Source organism: Phoenix dactylifera, chromosome 1 (assembly GCF_051530095.1).
Source record: "Phoenix dactylifera cultivar Ajwa chromosome 1, Ajwa_hap1_PhDact_Kaust_v1.1, whole genome shotgun sequence".
Taxonomy (NCBI): Eukaryota; Viridiplantae; Streptophyta; class Magnoliopsida; order Arecales; family Arecaceae; genus Phoenix; species Phoenix dactylifera.
This window is the reverse complement of record NC_143190.1, coordinates 15812218-15835630: the sequence shown is the minus strand read 5'-3', so window position 1 is coordinate 15835630 and position 23413 is coordinate 15812218. Positions and strand designations below refer to the sequence as shown.

Here is a 23413-nt window from a genome sequence, read left to right as displayed (position 1 = left end):
AGAAAGGGGGGAGGTGAGCAATATCTCCCAGAGCACTCTCTTACTTGCGATTATCACCTCTCCTCCTCCTCCAATCTCCTCTGACTTGACCGTCGGAGGGCCATCACCACCCTGGTGGTGGTGCAAGGCTTGTTTGCAGGTTTCTTGGCGGAAGGTGGAGCGCAACCAACACCAACCAAGACAACTCAGACGGAACCCCGTTCACACCGCAGTGCCAATCGTTCACGGTTTGGACCACCAGCAACAAGTACTATGGTATTCCTGCCTAACAAGAAAGCGGGTTTGGTCGGTGTCACTCAAGATCCGACCATCGCCCTTCGAATGCTCGGGGACTTATACAGCATACATACATTTGTAGATGATTGACATCAACCAATGGTTTTGGCATGCGCGCATAGACATAATTCCAGCACCTTTTCTGTGGCCTTCAGAGTCCGATTTTGGATCCATATTTTGCTTTCAAAAACAATGCACAAAAGAGGGGCAAGCCAGACTAATACCTATCTTGAGTTACAGTAGTACAATCAGAAACCAAAATGGAAGCAAAGTCCAGTGGGACAACAATATCAGCATTCGTGCAAGATTCAGCATCAACAAGGGCTCTCCTCACAGTCTCATTTCTCTCTCAATTAAGATTTACTGTCTCTGTACTGGACTCGGTACTAATGTCACACAATACAATATAAGTACGGTATGATATAGTTTTTTTTAGCATACCGGATGTCAGTATGCCATTTGTACCAACACTCCATTTGCATATGCTCGTACATCCCAGTTCATACAAACTATGAAGTGTTTTTAACTTCTATAACAAAATTTTGTGCCGGCAGTTGAATTCTTTTTTTACATCTACAAGGTGTGGTACCAATCACTTTCTCCGGCGCATGATCAATATCAGACGGTTCTGCAGAATGTTCTCAGTCGCTTTTCAGGCTGGTCACACCGGAGCAACGATTTTGACACCCACATCTTCTATTTAAACCACCCGGCCCGGCCCGACCCGACCCGACCCCACTTTCCGTTTAATCCAACGGGCCCTTTCTCGTTCTTCTACGCTTCCTTCGCTCGTGTCGTCTTCTCTTTCCCGCCCACCGCCACCCTCTCCTTCCCTCCTTTTTCGCCTGTGGATTAGGGCTTTGCCCATCACCTTTGTCGTCGCCGTCCGCTGCCATTGCCTCCGCGGCCGCCTTCATGGAGGAGAACACAGACGCGGCGAACAACCTCAGCATCGGTGTATCCTGCAAGAAGAACCAAATCGAAGTCCAATACCAAAAAGTTCCTCTTCTTCTACATTAGTCTCGCGAATGTGAGCCCTCCCTGTGTCCCTTCTGCATATGTTTAAAGATCGACCAGCTCTCTATACCTACTTTTGTCTTGTCTCGTCTCATCTCATCTCTCTTCGAGTGTGTTTGTATCTTCAAAAGAATCTCCTTTCCTGTTATTTTTGCATTTGAGCTGCTGGCCAGTAATTCTTTCTTTTGACGCTTGAATTCTTGATTCGGATCCCTGTTTCTTGAAAGAGAGTTTATTTCTTTAAAAGAAAACCTTGCTTGCTATTTTTGGATTTGATCTCTTGGCTGTAGCTTTAACTAGAGTTAAGGTTGAAGGGTTTTATCCGGGTACAGTTCTTTCTTTTGATTCTTGAATTCTTGATTCGGATCCCTCCATCTTGGAAGAGGGGTCTATTGTTGAATTAAATTAAATATTTTAAAATTTTAAAACCGCATGCCAAACAAAGCAAGCCACGGCTAACCAAATATTTGACTTGGTCAACGGCCAAGTGGCAAGCATCCGCGCATAAGCAAGAGAGTAAACATGAAAAGATTCCCAAAGGAAGCAGGCCAAGATAAGTGTCATGCATCCACATGCAAGAGCAAGCATGAAAAGACTCCCCGAAGAAGGAAGGAAGCATGGGCGGCCAAGATGCAACAAGCCGCAAGATCAAAGGAGCACAAGAAGACACGTCATCAATCTGCGGAAGGAGAGTCTGCTTCTTTTGACGCGCCTGAGCCTATATAAAGGCTTTAGGGATCATTTCAAACACAACGAAAAATTCTTTTTTTCCCTCTTGTTCTTATTCTCTTCTCCTCATAATTTCAATTATTTTTCTGAGTTTTTTTTTAGCTATCTACAAGCATAAACGTTCTCTTCTTTTTTTTTCTGGAGGCGTACTGATGGGGAAGACGTAGTTCTGTATTGGATCGTCGTATCTCGAGGAATCTGTGCCAGCGGACCCGTGCGTGAGGGGCATAAACTTTCTTGGGACAGCGCGTCGGCGTGCTTCGATCCACAAGCCATCTTCTTTTATTTCTTCATTTTATTATTCTATTTTCAAGTAAATAATTTGCTAGTTTATTATTCTTATTTACTATTATGAATATTAAAAATATTTAATTATTGATTTATCAATTATATTTGTGCATCTAGGCTAACAATGCAGAAAAGTTTATGTATTATTAGCACTAGATTTTAAATTGCAACATTTATTATACATTTTGCTGCATAATTGCAAATTGTTATATTTTAGTTGTTACACATTTATGCTAGCTTCACTTCATTGCTTAATTTTTCAAACAAAATATTAGATTGCCTAACCTCCAAGAGATTTATTAATACCTCCATTTGGACTCCTCACGGAGTAATTTTCAGATTTCATTCAAACAGAAATTCGAAAATTGATTAATTTATAGGAGCTAGCTTAATATTGCACTTAGGATGACGATATCTAGTGAAATTATCCATTGAATAACGGTGTCTAAGAAAAGCTTATCAAAAAGGCCTACGTGCCTAAAAAAGGCTGGTACTTAAGTGGGCCAAATGCTCCACCACCGATTTGGAGCTGATCTGGCTGTTATTCTTTGAATTTTTCAACTAGATATCTAAAGTTCAAATTAGATATCAGTGCAATAATTTGATATAAACTTTTTCATTTCCACAGGTGTCAAAACTGTATTAAGCTACAAATCAATGGCTTTCCACACATATGAAAATCTTAGTACTAAACTTAAAAAGTTTGATGGTCAAAACTTTAGGAGGTGACAGAATCAAATATGGTTCTGGCTCACCACCCTAGGCTTGATCTCAACCATTGGTGAGAGTATTACTGAAGTCAGTAATGGGTTAACCCATCCGCTTTATGACCTGCTACTTGCCGCAATTCAAACCCTGCTCCTTCCTCTTCCCAAACTGTTGCTGCTTCCTCCACCTCCTCCACCAGGACTCCAGAAGAAACAAACTACCACTGTCTTCATAGAATCCTAGGAGCCCTTTCGGATAGGCTTTATGATATTTATTATATAGCTAAGAGTGCCAAGGATCTCTGGGATACCCTAAAAAATAAATATGGACTTGATGATGCCAGGGTAAAGAGATTCAAGGCCTCTGACTTTAGCAAGTTTAAATTTGTTGATTCCACACATTAGCTAAGCAACCCCACACTTTTAAGTATTTTAAGTTAGGTTTTCTATGTTTTCAGATTTCATATGAGGTTTTATCATTATGTTTGAATAGAATTCTGTTCAAGATATAAGATGCAGTTACTAGTGCCTCCTCCTAAAGATTTTCTAGTGCACCAAAACTAATTAGCATAGAGTTAACCATATCAATTAAGGTTATATTCTTTCTTTCAGCTACTCCATTAGATTGGGGTGAATAGGGAGCTGTCATTTCATAAATTATCTGATGTTCTTCACAGAACTGGGTCAGCTCAAATGAGGTATATTCACCTCTTCTATCAGACCTTAAGGTTTTAATTTTTTTATCTAGTTGGTTTTCAGCCTCTGCTTTATAGATTTTGAATTTATTTAAGACCTTATTTTTAGCTTTAATAAGATAAAGGTGACAGTATCTAAAAAGGTCATTTATGAAAGTTACAAAATATTTGTTTTCACCCCTTGAGGTTCTCCCTAAGTCACATACATCACTATGTATGAGTTCAAGGAGATCAAAATCTCTACTTATAGAGTGGAAGAGTCTTTTAGGTAATTTGGCCTTTACACATATCTCACATTTGTCATTATTCTTAAGTTTTGATTTTGGGATTAAGTTCAAGTGCATTAATATTTTAATTGAACTGTAGTTTACATGTCCCAGCCTACTATGCCAGACAACAGGAGAGTCAATATGAAGAACAATAGAAATTTTATTCATAGATGGAATAATTACATTGAGTTTGAACAACCCATCACAAAGAAAATCTTTTTCAATGAAAGAGACCATGGGTTACTACAACTTTATTTGATTCAAAAACAATTCGGTATTCTTGCTGGACAAGCAAGGATCTACTAACTAGATTTTTACGGATGTCTAGAACGTGGTGCACGCCTTGCAGAGGGAGGATCTTTCTAGAGGTAAGTGTCAGATCCACTCGTCCCACTCCAAGCATGCGTGCCACAACATTATTACTCATGGTCACAGTTCCTCCACATGAGACCTGATAAGATGAAAATCAGAAGCGATCAGAATAAATATGTATACTAGCTCCGGTATCAATCCAGACAAGTGCTAATTTGGTCATGTTAACTTTAGGTATGAAAAAACAGACCTAATAGCAGTTCCAGAAGAGTCAGCCCCACAGGTCACCATGTTGGCCTGGGCACCAGAAGTGGCAGGATCCTTATTTCTAGGTTGACGAGGAGTAGTGATCTTGTAAAAGCATTGGTTGGCTATATAGTTGGTCCAACCACAGACAAAATAGCAACGAACAAATTCTTCTTCTTTCTCTTTTTTCTGGTTCTGAGAGAAGTTGGGTCTTTTGTTGTTGGGCTGGAAGGAGTTCCTATGGTTGAATGATTTCTTCTTGAAGGACTTGTTATGGTTGGGATGGAAAAAATGATTCTGATTTTTGGATTTGGGCTTGGATTCAATATTGTTGACTTTAGGCAAAGGATTGGAGGAGTGGAATTTTTTCCTAAGGCGATGTTGTTCTTCAATCCTAATAGAATTTAGGACTTGAGTTAGAGACAGATCTCCTTGGGTGTGGCTCAAAGTCTTGGCAAAATCTGATCAGGTAGAGAAAAGTTTGTCTATGATACAGGCAACTTAGAAAGACTCATCTAGGTGGGTTCCATTTGCCTGGAGTTAAAGAATCAGGATTTTATATTCATGGATTTGATCATTCATAGGTTTGGAATCAACAAATTTAAACTTGCTAAAGTTAGAGGCCTTGAATCTCTTTATCCCGGCATCATCAAGTCCATATTTATTTTCCAAGGTATCCCAGAGATCCTTGGCACTCTTACCTATATAATAAATTTCATAAAGCCTATCAGAAAGGGCTCCTAGGATTCTATGAAGACAGTGGTAGTTGGTTTCTTTTGGAGTCTTAGTGAAGGAGGTGGAGGAAGCAGTAGCAGTTTGGAAAGAGGAAGGAGCAGGGTTTGGGTTGCGGCGAGTAGTAGATCGTGAAGCAGATGGGTTAGACCCATTACTGACTTCAATAGTGCTCTCACCAATAGTTGAGATCAAGCCTAGGGTGGTAAGCCAGAACCACATTTGATTCTGCTACCTCTTAAAGTTTTGACTATCAAATTTTTCAGATTTAGTACTAAGATTTTCAGATGTATGGGAAGCCATTGATTTGTAGCTTAACACAGTTTTGACATCTGTGAAAATGAGAAGGTTTATGTCAAATTATTGCACTGATATCTAATTTGAATTTTAGATGTCTAGTTGAAAAATTCAAAAAATAATAGCCAGATCAGCTCCAGATTGGTGGTGGAGCACTTGGCTCACTTAAGTACCAGCCTTTTTTAGGCACATAGGCTTTTTTGACAAGCTTTTCTTAGACATTGTTATTCAATGGATAATTTCATTAGATATCGTTTAATTTCATCCTAAGTTTAATATTAAGCTAGCTCCTATGAATTAACCAATTTCTGAATTTTCGTTTGAATGGAATTTGGAAATTACTTCGTGAGGAGTCCAAATGGAAGTATTAATAAACCTTTTGGAAGTTAGGCAATCTAATATTTTGCTTAAAAAATTAAGCACAAAAGTAAAGCTGGCAAAAATGTGTAACAGCTAAAATATACTAAATCCTATGATTTGATACAAATACTAATTTTGAATATGATAATCAGATTCAATGATTTTTGGAGATTGATCTATGATATCATACCAAGATTGTGCATGTAATATGTGGCAGTTGTGATATCATACCAAGATTGTGCATGCAATATGTAGCAAAATGTATAATAAATGTTGCAATTTAAAATCTAGTGCTAACAGTACATAAACTTTTCTGGATTGTTAGCCTAGATGCATAAATATAATTGATAAATCAATAATTGAATGTTTCTAATATTCATCAATAGTAAATAAGAAAAATAAACTAGCAAATTATTTACTTGTAAATAGAATAATAAAATGAAGAAATAAAAAAAGATGGCCTGTGGATCGAAGCACGTTGATGCGCTGTCCAACAAAGTTCATGCCCCCTACGCACGGGTCCGCTGGCACAGATTTCTAGAGATACGATGATACAATACAAAATCACGTCTTTTCCGTCAGTGCTCCTCCAGGGAAGAAAGAAGAGCACGTTCCCGCTTGCAGATAGCTCAGAAGAAACTCAGAAAAATAATTGAAATTATGTGGAGACGAGAATAAGAACAAGAGGGAGAAGAGGAATTTTTCATTATCTTGAAATGATCCCTAGAGCCTTTTATATAGGCTCAGGTGCGTCAAAAGAAGCAAAATCTCCTCCCGCAGATTGATGACATGTCTTCTTATGCTCCTTTGATCCTGTGACCTGTTGCATCTTGGCCGCCCATGCTTCCTTTCTTCTTTGGGGGCCATTCCATGCTTGCTCTTGCGCGTGGATGCATGACCCTTGTCTTGGCCTACTTCTTTTGGGGATTTTTTCATGTTTGCTCCCTTGCTTATGCGCGGATGCTTGACACTTGGCCGTTGACCAAGTTAAAGCAGAAGCAGAAAGCCCGTTGACGCCGAATTTGAATTCAAATTTTGAATTTAGACGAAAGGTTTAAAATATTTAATTTAATTCAACAGTTCTTTCTTTTGATTCTTGAATTGATTCGGATCCCTATTTCTTGGAAGAAAGGTGGTCCAGGAGTTTCCAGCGTTCTTTAGTTGACAATCCAAAAGTTTCTAGCCTTCTTTAGTTGATGATCTGATAACTGGAGCATCCAGCTACTTTGTTTTTTGGTCTAGGATTCTTTGGTTCATGATCTGCTAACCGAAGCTTAGAGTTACTTGTATTGATTTTTCGAAAGATTTGTCCTTTTTGCACTTCTTGTCAAGTATATTTCGTTTTTCTTTTACTAGTTTTATCATGATATTTGTTCTGTTCAATCGCATTCACAGAGATGTATGCAGCGACATAATGAGGTTGAGCTTCTGGCTTTGGGCTATTTCTCTTTGCTTGTTTTTAATAACTTATGGCATGTTTAGATCTTTCTTGTATGGATTAGTTGAGTTATATCACATGTTTTAGATCCTTATTTAAATTATATGTTACTAGTTTTTGGTTTTGATAATCTCATTTCACCCGAATTAGGATACTTTATTTAGAGTAATCTGGTATCAACACAATGATGAAAAGATCTGCTTTAGATTTTTCTTTCGTTTAATTTATGCAACTTACTCAAAAAAAGGAAAACCACCTTATTGTGAGTGCACAATGATATTTTTGGGCCGAAAAAAAGATAAGCTCTTAAATACACCTTTTTTTACCTGCATCCACTCATTAAATGGTTGTAAATGAAAAATACCTGCACATTTTGTGTGCTATTTTTTTTTTTTGAATAACCCATCATGAATACCTTCTCATTGCATTCAAATGTTGATCACAGGTGGAGGATTCTATTAGTTCTCTAACCGGTTATATTTTAAGATCGTAAACAAGATGGATAACTTTGCTTATTTGTGTGATTGAAGTGTATGTATCTGTAGAGATTTCCACTTCAATTTTCCATAGATGTTGCTTATATCTTTTAGACACCTACAATAGGACTTCCTACAATTGATTCTTTCAGGTGACATGATCAAGAGATGCCTGATCTTTCATCAGGAATAATGGTTTCCTTAGATCAATCCGATCTCATATTTTTCGTGATTGACGTTCTCAGGCTTCTTTGAGGCTGAAAATGGATGTTAAGGACATATTTGGTCGGGGGATAATGTTGTTTGGTCAGGGGATAATTAGTCATCAGAAGTCCTCATGTACGTAGGTCCTCACCCACTTGTTATGCGTGGAATGATCTGTTTCATTTTTGATGTGAATCAGTGGCTTGATGTCATTGTAGGTAACTTCAAAAGGAGGACCATTATTGGGCATTTATGCACCCCATTTGAATTAATTTTCTACTGTATGTTGCAGGCTTTTTACTGCAAAATAGACAGGATAATCCTGCTTAGTCTATTAGATAGGCAAGATCCACCCCCTATCTTAAATAGGATTCTTGCGAATAACAGGTATGGGGACTTTGATGTATGAAAGCTCATTACTTGATTGTCGTTATCAATGTCATGATTGTTAAATTACGTGATATCTATAAGTCTATTTTTGTATCTCTGCATATTCCCATGCTCATACAATCTCTCAAGTGTTAGGGGAGAACACATCTATTGATTAAAAAGTGTATTCTAATGATGTTAAAAAGTAGACAAGGTTTGGCAACGAGTTCATTGACTCTGCATATGCATACTTAAAAAGGAAGTGCGATTGTGTTCTTTTGCAGACATTTCTTTTCTTTATGTATAAATGCATGTGTCCCTGTGTAAGCACGCGTGCATAAGCATGGGTGCATTCATGTGCTTGGCTGTGGGTATGACTTCTTATTGAAGTTGAGTTGGGGAATTATATAAGGATCACTATCCACGGCTTATGCCGGCACCAATATTATCATCCATCTGACACCCTTATTTCTGTTGGCTGAGCTAGCCTTGGTAATGTCAATGAAGAATTTGCAAAAATAGTAAATTTAGTATACATGGGTTTTTCAGCAGACTAGATCTTGGAAAAGCTTATCCGGAGATAGACTTTGAAATTATGCAGTACATGTTTGCAAGCATACACACACATGGTGGTTGGGACTTCTTGCGATTACACCAAGAAGGCTGATAACTAGTTCCAATATTGTGGTGCGTGGTACTTCATTGTTTCATTTGCTGTTGGCCACCTACAATACCGACATGTTCTGTTCACATTGTGATCATGAGGGATTGGTTTGAAATATGTTTTTTTTTTTGACCAATTAGTTTTAGCTATGTCGTATACGTATGTCTAGCTCTTATATGCATGTATCTCATGTATCAGAGGTGTGATCTTTGTATAACTTAGGTTTTGTAGATGTCGTGGTTCAGCCTGTTCATGTGTGGCTTTTGATGATTTTATTTTACTTGGTAATTGTTTTATGTTTCTGCGATGTTTGATAATAAATATGCTCTTCCCATCCTTCATCCTATTGAAATCTTTGTAGGCTGCAATAACCTGAGTAGTTGAGATAGTGTCACAGAGAAGAAATATTTGGTCTTCAAATATCAACCTGCCTTGACACCAACCAGAAAGTTATCTATCTTTTGGGTGTATATCTGGTTGACTCAAAAGTTTCAGATAATGTATTAGTGTGTTCTTCTGGTCCATTTCATCCATTTAGCATATTTTGGTTCATCAGTCTTTCAAGTGATCCATCTGTTGAATGCAGTGATTGTTTAATTGATGCAAAACCATAGTTGAGGGTCCATTGGCACAAAAAGATGTGAATAGGAACATAATTGCTTAAATCTGCATAAATTCCTTAATATCAATCCTGCTGCAATAGTTGTGATTTGTGAGTCCTCTTATAATATTTATAATGCACCTAATCTCATTTGCTATTGCCTTCCTGTAGCTGATCTTTTACCAGTATTAGTGCTCTATTGTACTGCTATGTCAATATTGTCTTGTTTTCCTACATTCCCTCCATCATGAAACAATGTTTGCAACTATTTAATTTATTGTATAAATGACCGTTCTCAGATTTATATTTCTCGTCTTACAATCACACTGAATTCTTGAACTAACTGATGCTTTATTTTTCTTTGTTTAGGCAATGCATGATATGCTTTAGCACCAGCATTAATGGGCTCTCCCTCTTTCTCTTGGAGTCAATACCATGGCAATGGAGGAGTGACTGAATATCTAACAAGGAGCATAAGAGGAGGGAGAACTCCTGCTAAAACATCCGCATCTGCATCATGGGGCTGTGGCTGGACCTCCGCCTCCTTGCCGATCTCCTTATTTCTGGCCTCAATCTTTGTCGCCCACTCTTGGGTAATCTAATTCACTGCCCCTTTTATGGATTTCAGTATGAGTTTCTGTCTATTAAATTATTGACTGGAATATTTGATCGTTTGACTAGGCCGTGGATTCTTTCATTGAGTGGCATTGCATAACTACTTCTGCCACTACTATGAGTCTATGACCGCTACTACTAAGATTAACTTTCTTGTTGGTGGTTATAATTTGAAAGCTTGCTAATCAAATTTATCAACTGCCAGGTTTCCAAAATGTTTCAAACTTTCAATTATATTAGTTAGATGTTACTTGTTACTAATCGGAATTTGAGACACCTACAGGAGGAAGTTCTTGATGCCCTTGTTTGTTGGGTAGTTATTCTTGTTCTTATTATTGCATGCATTCAGTTTGTGATGTAACAGATGTCTGCTTTATTTCTGACTGAAATGAAATGATTAAGATGCCTTTTTTTATATATAAAAAGGACTCTCATTTGGTAATGTGGCGTAAATTTGGTGCATTAAAGAGGTAGAGTTAGTGTGGTTAGATTCTCATAAAGGGAAGATGGCATGCCAAACTCAGATATATTACTTAGCAGTTAGCTTGATGTTAACATATGATGATATAATGGACCATAGAATTCTTTTGTAACCAAGGTGATGTAGCAACATTGCTGGATGAGATCACTGGCTTTGGGGAACATATTTGTAAAAGTGATGTTCTGAAATGTTTGAATTTCTTGCTGAACCTGAATCTCATTAAATGTGAATGATGTGGGAGGTGGATTTTGGTCCTAAATCCTAACAATATGGAACTAAAGCTTGAGTTTGGTTTTATAGGGATTTAATAAGGGGATACAAAAAATTATCATGTTTGCTGCCAAAAAGTCGATATTTGATTATTTTGGACTCATGAAGGTGAAGAATGCGACGAATGAATTGATTGGGATTAGTGTAAGAGGATTAATTGATGGTTTGGAAGACTGAATAGAGATTATTGTTTTGGAGCCATGAAGGTTAAGAATTCAATTGATGTTAATCATGGTCTGCTGAATCGGTCGGAACCAACCGGTTCAGCTTGTACCGTACCGGTACCGGCCTCCATTGGTACGGTATAGCGGTGGAATTCGGTTCCTTGCCCGTACCGGTGCGAATCGGTGCAGTTCCACCGGTACTCGCGGGGAAGAAGGGGGGAAGAGAGGAGAAGAGAGGAGAGAGAAAAAAAAAACCTCTCACGCTACCGGGCCTCTTTCTTCTTTCCGAGCACCTCGCGGGGAAAAAGACCTCCCTTACTTGCAGGAGAAGGGGGGAAAGAGAGGAGAAGAGAGGAGGAGAGAGGGAAGAAGAGAGGAGGTGCTCGGGAAGAAGAAGAGGAGAAGGAAAAAAAAAGAAAAGAAAAAGAAAGAGAGAGAGAGAGAGGCCGCGGAGGCGCGGGCGTGAGTGTGGAAATGCATCCTCCGACTCGTGACCGCGCGTGTTCCACGCGGCGGAAATCGCGGTCCACGTGCCGGGAACCGTGCACGATTCCTAACGCAGGCTTGCCGCGCGGGGCAGTGAGCCCACGCACTGCCCCGCGTGGGCTTTTAATGCGGCAGAGGGGCATTTAATGCCACTTTGCAGCATAACACGCATTTTTTTTTTCGGAACCGGTTGAAACCGGTACTGAACTGGTACCGGTCTTCACTACATCGGTTCGGTCGGTTCTGCATACCTTGATGTTAATAATGTGATGACAGAATTGATGAGGATTAGTATAGGGAGATTCATTGATGTTATGGAGGCTAAGCAGGGGTTTGAATGAAAAAAACAGAAAATTTCTCAGAAAAATGAATGAATAAGAGATAATAGAATTGAAGGAACCTTTAGGGATCATACAATAGCAAATTGCCTAGAGTGTTCATCCTTAGGTTTGAATAATTTAACTTTTGAAGCATGGTGTCACATCAAGTATGAGAGGTTAACTTTTATATTCATATTGGTAAGAATTCTATGATTTATGATGCGGGTGCAGAGGGATAAATTTGGAGTTTTTAGCATGAATTGGGATGGAGTTCAATCAATTGGCATGGAGGAGTGCAAGTGATATGAAAGAAAGCAAAGTTCTCTAATTGAATGGCATGTTGATCTTGTGTCATAAATGGGAATTGTGGGCTTGACAATTTCGATTTGATGCTGAGGACAAGGAATGCTTATCTTATTCCGAAAAGAAGTGCTAGTTTCTCGAACATGTTAAATTTGTTTAACCAAATACTACAATTAATAGTTGATATGAGACAATAAATATGAGGCCCAAGGCTTGATTCCTGTATTATATGCTGATAAAAAGTAATGGCAGTGGTGTTTGATTCACTTAGATATAGATGTATTAGAATGGGGTAATGCAAGTTTTATAGGGCTCTGCATTTTCATACACCCCCCAATGAAAAAAGGTGACATTCCCTAATAAGATGTTATGAAATTTTCTCGAAAAAAGAGAACAATACTCAATTAAGTACTATAATATCCCTGGTGGATTTAATCTTACCATGGATTTGTGGACTTCAATCATATCATACAGATGCTTGCATGTAGTTGCTCATTTTGTTGAGATGTAATGGAAAAAACAAAAGAAAATGTAAAATTTAGAAAGAGCAAACTGCACATCTAGACATTCTCCTTCCAGAAGTGGCTGCTAAGATAATAATTGAGTGGAACATTACAGGCAAATTGATAACCCGTGATGAATAGAGTGTGTCTCCTCAAATGATCTGCAAGTGGATATTAATATTAGTCATGGTTATTAGTCGTAATGACTTCAATAGGGTATCGTATCCTCTTCCAAATTATGCTTTCATGAGGTTATGGAAGGTTTTGTTATCATTAAATTGTCTCTTGATAATTCAAATGTTGTTATGAGAAAAATGGTACATACACTGCAAGGTGTTTTGGTGAATAATGCAGTGCATAATATAAAAAACGCCCACCGTGGGGCTCGAACCCACGACCACAAGGTTAAGAGCCTTGCGCTCTACCGACTGAGCTAGACGGGCTGGATAGAGAGCATAAAAAACAATATTTTGTTTATAAGAGTAACTTTGGATGACTGACTTGCAATCAATGTTTGAAATACTTGTGGATCAATATAGTCTCATCCAAAGGTTGGTGTAGCATGCATCATGTCGTGGATTGCACCGACAAAGGGTATTGATAGGTGTGCATAGACATGATTCGAATACTCTTGGTATGGCCTTTCTTAGCCTCCAGACTCTAATTTTTTTTTATCATGTTTTGTTATCTAAATACTATATTATGCAAGAAAAGAGATAGGAGTATTAAGTCAAATGTACTAGTCAAGATTTTCCCTTTGTGTTGAAATCATTATCATGCATAAATATCAAATAGCATCATATAACTTGTACTCCAAACTATATTTCGAAGATATGTTCTAAAATTAGCAATTCGGATGTGAGTAAACAAAGAAAGATATATTTATGAGATTATTTAACAATAGTAACACCCATAACCCACAATCATGTACTTGGCTTTAGTTTACTTATTTATCTTTTATGAATTTTTTATATTTCATGTTTTTTATAGCGTTGAAGTGCAACTTTGTTGCATGCACTTCCGCAGGGTATTCTCCTTATTCCTTTTAGTGCGTCAATTTATCTTCTATGCTTTTTGTGATTTTACAATATTTTTAAGCATATGTATTTTTTGATTTATTAAAATAGATAATTAATTTGAAATTTACAATAGTTTCAAGCCCTATATAACATATGTACCCAAGCCTATTTGCAACCCTACCCCTATATCTCCCAATCCTCACCCACCAAAAATAGGATTGAGTTGGGATTCTCTAACCCAACCCTACCGAACCCCATTTTAAGCTAATTTAGGTTGGCTCATGTTAGTTAGGTCAGATTGTATCATGCCACACTATTCAATGGGAATTTTAAGACAAAGAAGAGGTTTGGGACGCTATTGTTGTATTAATATTTATTAGGTTGATGCCTCAACCATTCGTCAATTTCAGTGGCATGCTTATACATATAAACCTACAAATATTTATTGTTGTATTAATATTTTAAGAAGAGTGAAGATGTAATTTTATAAACCTACAAATAATCTATGTGAAATATATATATTAATTGGAAATATAAATATGAATTATGCATTTATTTATTTATCAAGTTGGGTTAGGTTAAGGTTGGGTTTGGGTTGGGTCATAGGTCAACCCTAACCAAACCCTACTCTAGGTGGTTTAGAACTTTTGAGCCCAAGCCTAACCCAAATTTATAAAACCTCAATCTATCCCTAATTAATGAGTGACGTAAGTGGGGGCTCGTGTCGAACTTAACCCAAGTTGCACCCTTATAGTCAGTTTGGTGGTGATTTGAACCGTTTTCATTCTAATTGAGCCTTCCTATATTGAAACAAACCTCCTTGTACTGAGGAGGCCTCAGTATGATATGTATTGAGAGGTATTCGTTGAATCACTTGGTATTTTGAATCTTTTTGCAATCTAAGCTAAAAAAACTAGAAGAGTAGTCCATTGAAACTTCTTATATTTTATAAAAAGATGGAGCAAGGTTCGTCATCTCGGTACCGAACTCTATATTGGTACGATCTTATTACAATGTTGGTATGTAGTATGGTACAAGATGGCAAGACGTATTAAGTGTCTGTATGGTACGAGACTGTGTACTAGTTTGGTATTGATACAATACAGGACGTTCGGTATGGTGAACTTTGCTCGATGGAGGTTCACAAGGGTTTCATCAGAAGAGCTTTGTTCATCTTTGAGGTTTGCTATCGTTGATGCTTTTTATATATGGTCATAATCCACCCACAATGACCTAAATAAGAAAAAGGATAGTTTAAATCTAATATTATGTATCCACTCATCTTTGGCATGTTGCCTAGTTGCATTGGCTGTTGATGTTTTCTTTATTTTTATTTTATCTTCTCTTCTTTCCATATCATCAATCAATTAGGAAGGTTAATAAATGGAGAGAGAAGAATGACTTGCAACAAGGACAGGTAAATTTTGTGGACAGCATAGCAGTTGTAGAGTAAAAAAATTTACAAATAGGATTGCAAAATATTATTTGATAAGTTCAAGGAGACATGATAAATGAGGGATTGTATTTGTGTTTCTATGTTCTGCAAATCCACTTTTTTGTCACTTCTTTGGTCAAAATGTTTCATCTGAGTTCAAGCTCCTTAGATTGGAAAGGTTTTCGCAATAAACAGAAAGGAAGGTAAACATTGGGGATGGAAAAACTTTGCTTATATTTTTGTATAATCGAACAATAAAACTAACTAATGTTAATGAAAATGGAAAAAGAAGTACCAAAAGTGGTCAAGCCCCTATCTTGCAAGAATAGAATAAAAGGTTGTCTGCTACTTCTGATTATCTTCTATCTTCTTATTGGTTGAAATAAGGCATTTCCTCATTCTAGCCACCTTCCTTTGCTGATATCATCTTGTCTCACTTTTATTAGAGAAAAAAAGGATTGAAATAAGATCCTTGTAAAACTTACCATATAATCAATGAGAGAGGCGAAGATGTGGAGATCTATGAGCAAAAATTTAGAAATAGAATTCTGAAAGCATCATTCTATCAATCCTCCAACACCAGGGGGAGGTTCTGACTCTTACTTTCTTGCTAATCCATATTATGTGCCCTTCTTGGTCAGAACAACAATTTGAAGAAGACATTGTTCAGGTTTCATTTTAATTGAAAAGGGAGTTCAAACATGAGTCCAAGGATTTCTCTCAATGCTATAAAACCCCTAAATGTTAACGAAGAGTAAAAAGTGTGGTTCATGATGTCATGCAAAAACAAAAGAGAAAGGCCTGTCACCTTTTTCTTCTTAGTTGAAATAGCTTGCTCTCTCGTTCTTATCAGCTTCTCACGTTTGTATCACCTTCCCTTTTTCTTATTAACAAAAATTGGAAATAGGATTGAAATAGGAGATGCATGCACAAAAAATGATGGAAATAGGATCCTCAAACGTCAATCGATTAGTATTTAGACGAGAGGAATGTATCCATATTTCTACCTCTTGCTACTCTACCTAAAAGTTAATTGGAGACTGAACTATGTCGAATGGAAAGCTTTTGCTATGATATTTGGCGAGGAAGATAGAAAATGTAAATTGAAAATTTGCCTTCCAGAACACCAATCTAACCAAAAAAATCCATTCGTAGTACATTTTAACAAAGTATAAGTTACTTCAGGTGGCATATCCTGTACATATTTTCATTATTTGCTAATTCATCTCCTTTTTCCTCTTTTAGTGAAATCATTAATTAGAGGATGGACTATTTAGAATGGAAAGCTTTTGATATGATTTTAAATGGAAGATGAAAAATAGGGATTGGAAGCTTTCTTTCTGGATACATTTGTAGCGTGTGTTGACTGGAGAATAAAAATTAGAGCAAGTGGCATCTCCCATGCATGTTTGCAGTTCTTGCTAATCCACCTCCCTTTGCATATTGCCATCAAAGCATTAAACAGAGGATTAATTGGTTAGAATGGAAAACTTTTGACATGGTTTAGAACGATAGGTATTGTTAGTTTTTTTTTTGGTTAAATTAATGATTAAAAGTTTTCATACTTAAAATATATATATTATACATATATGTTAACAAGGGAGTATGGCTTGGTGGTTGGTGCGTTGTTTGGGTGGGGATGAGATAACAGGTTCGATTCCCCATTCCCTCCTTTTTATTTCTATTACGTAAAGCTCGGTTCTCTTGTGCTCGCTGGGCCTGTGCTTGTCCGAGCCGAGGTTCTCCGTGCCTGTGCTTGTCCGACCCGAGGTTCTTTGCGGCCGAGCTGTGCCTGTGCTTGTCCGAGCCGAGGTTCTTTGCGCATGTGCTTGTGCTCGCTGGGCCCTGCCCCTGCTCGTCCGAGGCTCTTTGCGCCTGTGCCTGTGCTCGCTCGGCCCTGCTCGTCCGAGGTTCTTTGCACATGTGCTCGTCCGACCTACCTTCTCATCCGAAGCGCGAAGAGCCGAGGTTGTATTTCATTCGTGCTCCTCCAAGAGGAGTCGAGGCCGAGGTCGGATAGGTGTAATGAGCCCAAGGAGCCGAGGTCGGACAACAGGTACGATGAGCCAAGAGGTACGTGAGTCGTGCTTGGCACCCATAGCACGAGGAGCCACGTCGCTTCCTCGTTAGCACCTCTTCGCAACCGACCTCGCATCCGCTGGCCCTACTCCCAGTGTTTTTTCAAACTTTCTTACCGGTTTCGACCGTTGGATCGGTTTTGGGTCGTGTCTGTCCCGAAGAAATCTATAAATAGACCTCTTCAGATTAGACAGGATATATAATTTGAAAACAGAGAACTTCTATTCTCCCTGTTTGCTATTTTTCTTTCAATCAACGGGCTTGCTGCATACTGATTCTGGGTTCGAAGGCTTCTTTGATCCGTGCAAATCATTGAGGCAGAAGGAACAGTACGAGAGACTGTTGTATCTCAGGAGTAGAACGCCATCTAAGCCTAGTGCACTGTAAGGCGGCGAAATCTACTTCAAGGAAAGTGACCAACATACCACGCCTCAGCATCTCGGGTTCCATTTTTTCACCTTTTCTATTTATTTTCTCTAAGCCTATTTCTGCCTATTATTTGTTGAAGTAGAGTATTATAGATTTAAAATTTTCTGGGACAGTATATTCCCAACATTCTTGAAGTAGATTTCTCCTACATATAATAGGCTAGTACTTAGAGTTACCCCAATGGCCAATGCAAGTGACCCGGTTCCTCCTGAAAAATTTAATGGAAATAACTTTAAGCGTTGGAGACAGAAGATGGAAATCTTCTTAACCACACTTGGGTTATTTTCCATAATCTTTGACTCTCCTCCAAATGAGGAAGAGAATGAACCAGCTAGAACTTGTAATTTGGAGGAATTTAAGAAGAAAGACTATCTGTGTAGGGGAAGGATTCTGTCCTATCTTACTGATCCCCTTTTTGATGTCTACTGCACTTTTAAAACCTCCAAAGAGATTTGGGATGATCTTAATAAGAAATATGGTATCCAAGATGCCGGAATGGACAAGTATGCTGCTAGTCAATTCCTGTCTTATAGGATGGTTGACACCAAGCCCGTAGTTGATCAAGCCCATGAGTTAACAGTGATTTATCATGAATTAGGCTTAAGGGGAATGGGTATAACTGAGAGCCTTCAAGTTGCTTGTACCATTGACAAGCTCCCACCTTCTTGGAAAGACTTTGGGTTATCCCTGAAACATAAAACCGAGGATATGACAATGAAAACTCTATTGTCTGCCATTAGGATCCAAGAACAACACCTTGAGAAAGATAATGAGCAACTCATGAATCCTGAGCTTCTAACCAAGGTGAACTTTGTAGAAGGCCAGAATAAGACCCATAAGTTCAAGAACTCCAAATTTGAAAAGGGTGGACCTAGAAACAAAAGAAAACCTATGAAGCCAAAACACCATATCAATAAGAATGATCGGAAGCCGATTTGCTACAATTGTGGGAAACTCGGTCATATGGCTCGAGTATGCCGGATGAAGAGGAAGAAGTATCAGAACTATGAACATGCGCCTTCTCAACCTGCAAATCCACAAACCAACATGATGCTATCCAGTATTGGTCCTACTAGTACTGATGATCGGTATGTAACTTTAAGTCCAGAATTAAATTTGGCAATTTGCTCTACCGATTGGTTAGTGGATACAGGTGCGAATGTTCATATGTGTACTGATCATACCCTTTTTACTACTTATCAGGTCCGGAGTGGCCTAACAGTAACTATGGGGAACTCCACCTCGGCACGAGTGCTTGGAACTGGAAAAGTACTTCTAAGGCTTACGTCTGGAAATGTGCTTACACTATTTAATGTGTACCATGTGCCCGATGGAAGGAGGAATCTGATCAGTGGATCTCTTCTAAATAGGAGTGGTTATTCTTTGTTATTTCAATCTAAGAAAGTGATTATAACAAAGAATGGAACATTTGTAGGCAAAGGCTATGAGTGTGATGGCTTGTATGTAATAAATAATGTATCTTTGGATTTTTCTTCTGATAACAATAATAAAATTGTGCTTTCAATATGTTCTTCATCTCTTTGGCATGCTAGATTAGGACATGTGAATAATAATACTTGTTGCTGGTGGTCCAAACCGTGAACGATTGGCACTGCGGTGTGAACGGGGTTCCGTCTGAGTTGTCTTGGTTGGTGTTGGTTGCGCTCCACCTTCCGCCAAGAAACCTGCAAACAAGCCTTGCACCACCACCAGGGTGGTGGTGGCCCTCCGACGGTCAAGTCAGAGGAGATTGGAGGAGGAGGAGAGGTGATAATCGCAAGTAAGAGAGTGCTCTGGGAGATATTGCTCACCTCCCCCCTTTCTCCCCCCAGCCGCATATATACCTAGCTGGGGGGTCTCTCAGGGGGGTTCGTTACCGTGGGGCACGATGGTGTGGCCACTGACATGGCCGTTACAGGGCGTCGTGGAGCAGCACCGGGTACGGCCACGTCAGGGCATAGTGGGGCTCCGCTTTGTACGGCTGATGCAGGAGATCGTGGAGCAGCATCGGATACAGCCGTTGCAGGGAGTAGTGGAGCAGGAGGCCGCGGCGTGCCTCTGGGGAATAGCCTGTCGTTATCAAGAGATCTCCGACTCGGGGTCGGAGCGCTGGATCAAGGGGCAGCCGACTCGGGGTCGGGCTGCGGAGCCGAGGATATCCGACTCGGGGTCGGATTGCTGGATCAAAGGGCAGCCGACTCGGGGTCGGGCTGCGGGGCCGAGGATGTCCGACTCGGGGTCGGATTGCTGGATCAAAGGGCAGCCGACTCGGGGTCGGGCTGCGGAGCCGAGGATGTCCGACTCGGGGTCGGATTGCTGGATCAAAGGGCAGCCGACTCGGGGTCGGGCTGCGGAGCCGAGGATGTCCGACTCGGGGTCGGATTGCTGGATCAAAGGGCAGCCGACTCGGGGTCGGGCTGCGGGGCCGAGGATGTCCGACTCGGGGTCGGATTGCTGGATCAAAGGGCAGCCGACTCGGGGTCGGGCTGCGGGGCCGAGGATGTCCGACTCGGGGTCGGATTGCTGGATCAAAGGGCAGCCGTAGTCTTCCTGGGCGCGCGTGCCGGTCACGTGGGGCATGGCGGCTTATTTCCCCCGTAACAGTAGCCCCCCACTTCCGAGCCTGGAACCAGAAGGGGAACAGGTGAAGGGAGTGATGTTTCGGGATTGCCGCCGTTCCTCGGAGAGGCGCGCGCGCTTCGAGCTCCCCGCCCTTTTTATGGCGTATGGCGGTTATTGCTGACCCGGCAGTCTGAGGATTTCGGCGGACATCCTTAATGGTGTCGATTCGCCTTTGGGGCGCGAGCGACCCTTCGGCAGCCAGGCGTCCTCTGGCGTCATCGAGGCGTCACTTGCCTTTCCGCCTATTTAATCGGGGGCCTTTCCCCGTCCGTCTTCTTCTTTACAGATATTTTCAAGTTTCCCCTTTGCGCTGCTGTTGCTGCCGTCGGACTGTTCACTTGTTTCTCCTTTGGCGCTCTCGGAGCCGTTCTTACCTCTTTTCCGGTGAGTTTTCCCCATTCTTCTACTTAGGGCTCTCCATACTTTCCCCTCTTATGCTAGTGTACTCCAGTCGCTCCGGTCTTTCCCCCCTTCCTGTCCCCGTCCTGACCGTAGGTTTATTGGCCATTAGGAATGGGCGAAGTGAGAGCAGACCAAATTAAGTCGGAGCTGGTCGCCACAGACTTAGACAGACTCGTGGCTCGGTACCACCTTCCCGAGGCCTGCAACGCTACGCTCCCGGGGCCTGAGGAGAGGATGTCCCATCCTCCTCCAGGGAAGATCGCCATCAATGAGGGCATTCTCCAGGCCGGGTTCCGCTTTCCCCCTTCGGACTTGGTCATGCAGGTGCTACGGGGTTTAAGAGTGGCACCGACGCAACTGGTGCCGAACTCGTGGCGGGCCCTGACGGTCTTCCAGGTTCTCTGCCGTATGCACGAGATTCCCGCCACCCTGAATGTTTTTTGGGAGTTCTACAGCCTGAGCGGCCACCCCCAGGACAAAGGGTGGTGGTGCTTCGCAGCGCGGCGAGGATGCGGCCTTGTCAAGGAGGCTCCTACCTCCATTCACAAATGGAAGGAGCGCTTCTTTTTTGTTGATGCAGATCCCTCTTGGGAAATCAGGGCGACCTGGGAGACCCCGATGAAGTCTCCGATCGGCCTATCGAGACTGTCAAGGGAGGAGTCCGATGGCTTGGCCGCCTTGAAGGGGTTGGTTGCCGAGGGCCAGCTCCCCCCGGTGGCCCGCCTTATTTCCGAGGATACTTTGGTGAATGTCGGTCTGAGCTCGGTCCCCACCGACCGTGAGTCCGCCACCGATTCTTTCTTGACTTTTTCCCTTCTTTCGTCCCGTTCTTTTCTTTGGTTTCTCCGTCTCCGACTATCCCGTCCTTTTTGCAGAGATCGACGACGTCATGCGGTCGGTGAAGACAAAGGCTGTTGGTAGGGCGTCCCTGCTGGAAGCAGCCCAGAGGAGGAAACGAGCTCTTCCGAGCGGGGCCCCACCGGCGAAGAAGTCCCGTAAGGAGGTGCCTCCGACGCCGACCGACGAGTCCGGGCCCACCGATCAGGGAGACGTCGTGGGCACGGACCGGCAGCTGACGCTGTATCAGCCCTCCGATGGTAAGATTGCCGCTACTCCGGAGGTATCATCCGAGCCTGCCCGAGACGGACGGGTCGGGCGTGATCGGTCCCCGACCCGGCCTTCGACTCGGTCGGCTCCTGATGACTCGAGGAGGGACGCGCCGAGGCCCCGACCGAGCGGGACCCTATCAATTCCTGGGGTGACCCCCGCCCCGAGCGCGATCGGCCGGACTCTTCCCCAGGCGATGGATAGGGGTAAGGCTGCAGAACCACCGTCCGGCTCTGGGGAGAAATCGGGGTCTGCCTTCACTACCGATGGCGCCCGAAATCTGATCGAAACAGTGCTGCTGGAGAAGGACCGTCGGCGGGTCCGGGAGTTGGAGGTCTCTGACGTTGGGGCTGCCAGCTGTGTCTGTCTCATGTCGGTGAGTGTTCTTCTGGCCGCTTTTCACCATTTATTGGCTCTGTTGTTCTCCGCCTGACTCCCTTATTTTTCCTATTTCTTAGCTCGCCCAGTACATGATCCGTCTGGAGGAGTGCTACAAGGAACAGGCGGGGCTTCTGGCGAAGGCCGAGGACCGGCTGAAAGCAGTGGAAAAGGGAGGCCAGGCTGTGGCAGGCAGGACGACCGGGGACTTCGAGGCGAGGCTCCGGGAGGCCGAAGAGCGGGCACTCGGCTTTGCTGCCCTCGAGAAGCAACTGTTGGAGGCTCAGGAGCAGCTCAAGGTTGCCTCGGGTCTCGAGGGCGAGGTCAAAAAGGCGGATGAGCGGGCCGAGAAGCAGTCCCGGAAGGCTGCCGACTACCGGGAGAGGTGGGAGAAGGCCCAGCGGTCAGCCGACAACGCCCGCAACCGAATCCGGTCTCTTGAAGCTAAGCTGGGCGAATTGGAGTCGGCCTTGGAGAAGTCCCGTGCGAGCGATCAGGAGCTTCATTCGCGCCTGACGGAGGCTGAGGCTGCTCGCATTGCTGCCGAAGCGAAGCACAAGGAGGCTCGGGCTGAGCTGCTGAGGGTCTCCACCGAGGCGGAAGGCCGGATTGTGGCGAAGGTCTTGGAGGCGAAAGCCCAGATTATGGAGCGGGCAGAGGCGGCGCTGGCCGAGAGGAGTGCGGAAATCGGGCGTCAGGCGGTAGAGGCTTATCGCCAGTCCGCCGAGTTCGCTCATGATATGTCGGAGGCAGTACAGACCTATCGTCAGTCCGACGAGTTTGTCCGTGACGCGTCGGACGCGGGGGCCGAAGCCTTTATCTTAGGCTTCGAGGAGGGCCTGGCAAGGGTGTCGGCTAAGTACTCCGAAGTTGACCTGAGCGAGATTTCCCTTCTCGACTCCTCTCCGGCGCCATTGCCTGCTGGTTCTCCTGCTGCTTCCCTACCTCCTGCGGACGAGCCCGACGTTCCCGACCCGGGAGTTCCTCCAAGCTGACCTCTTGTACCTTTCGTTGTCTTCTCTTTTTTTTTATACCGGCGTTTTGCCAAATTGTATGGGCCTCGGCCCTGAAACAATGAAAATTAATGCAAGTTGAATGTTTCTTCATCTCGCCTTCGTCC

The 23413-nt window shown here is 42.1% G+C and overlaps 1 long non-coding RNA gene and 1 other non-coding gene across 2 annotated transcripts in view; one reads left to right on the top strand and one right to left on the bottom strand.

The window, feature by feature from the left end:
* Positions 1-10049: 10049 nt before the first annotated feature.
* The window catches only part of LOC148715071 (uncharacterized), a 39314-nt gene continuing 25950 nt past the window's right edge, over positions 10050-23413 (top strand). The window contains exon 1 of the long non-coding RNA XR_015982685.1: positions 10050-10273. This is a non-coding gene — a long non-coding RNA (uncharacterized LOC148715071). The remainder of the gene's footprint in view (positions 10274-23413) is intronic.
* Positions 13193-13265, bottom strand: TRNAK-CUU (transfer RNA lysine (anticodon CUU)). Its single transcript has one exon. It is a non-coding gene; the product is annotated as a tRNA-Lys (tRNA).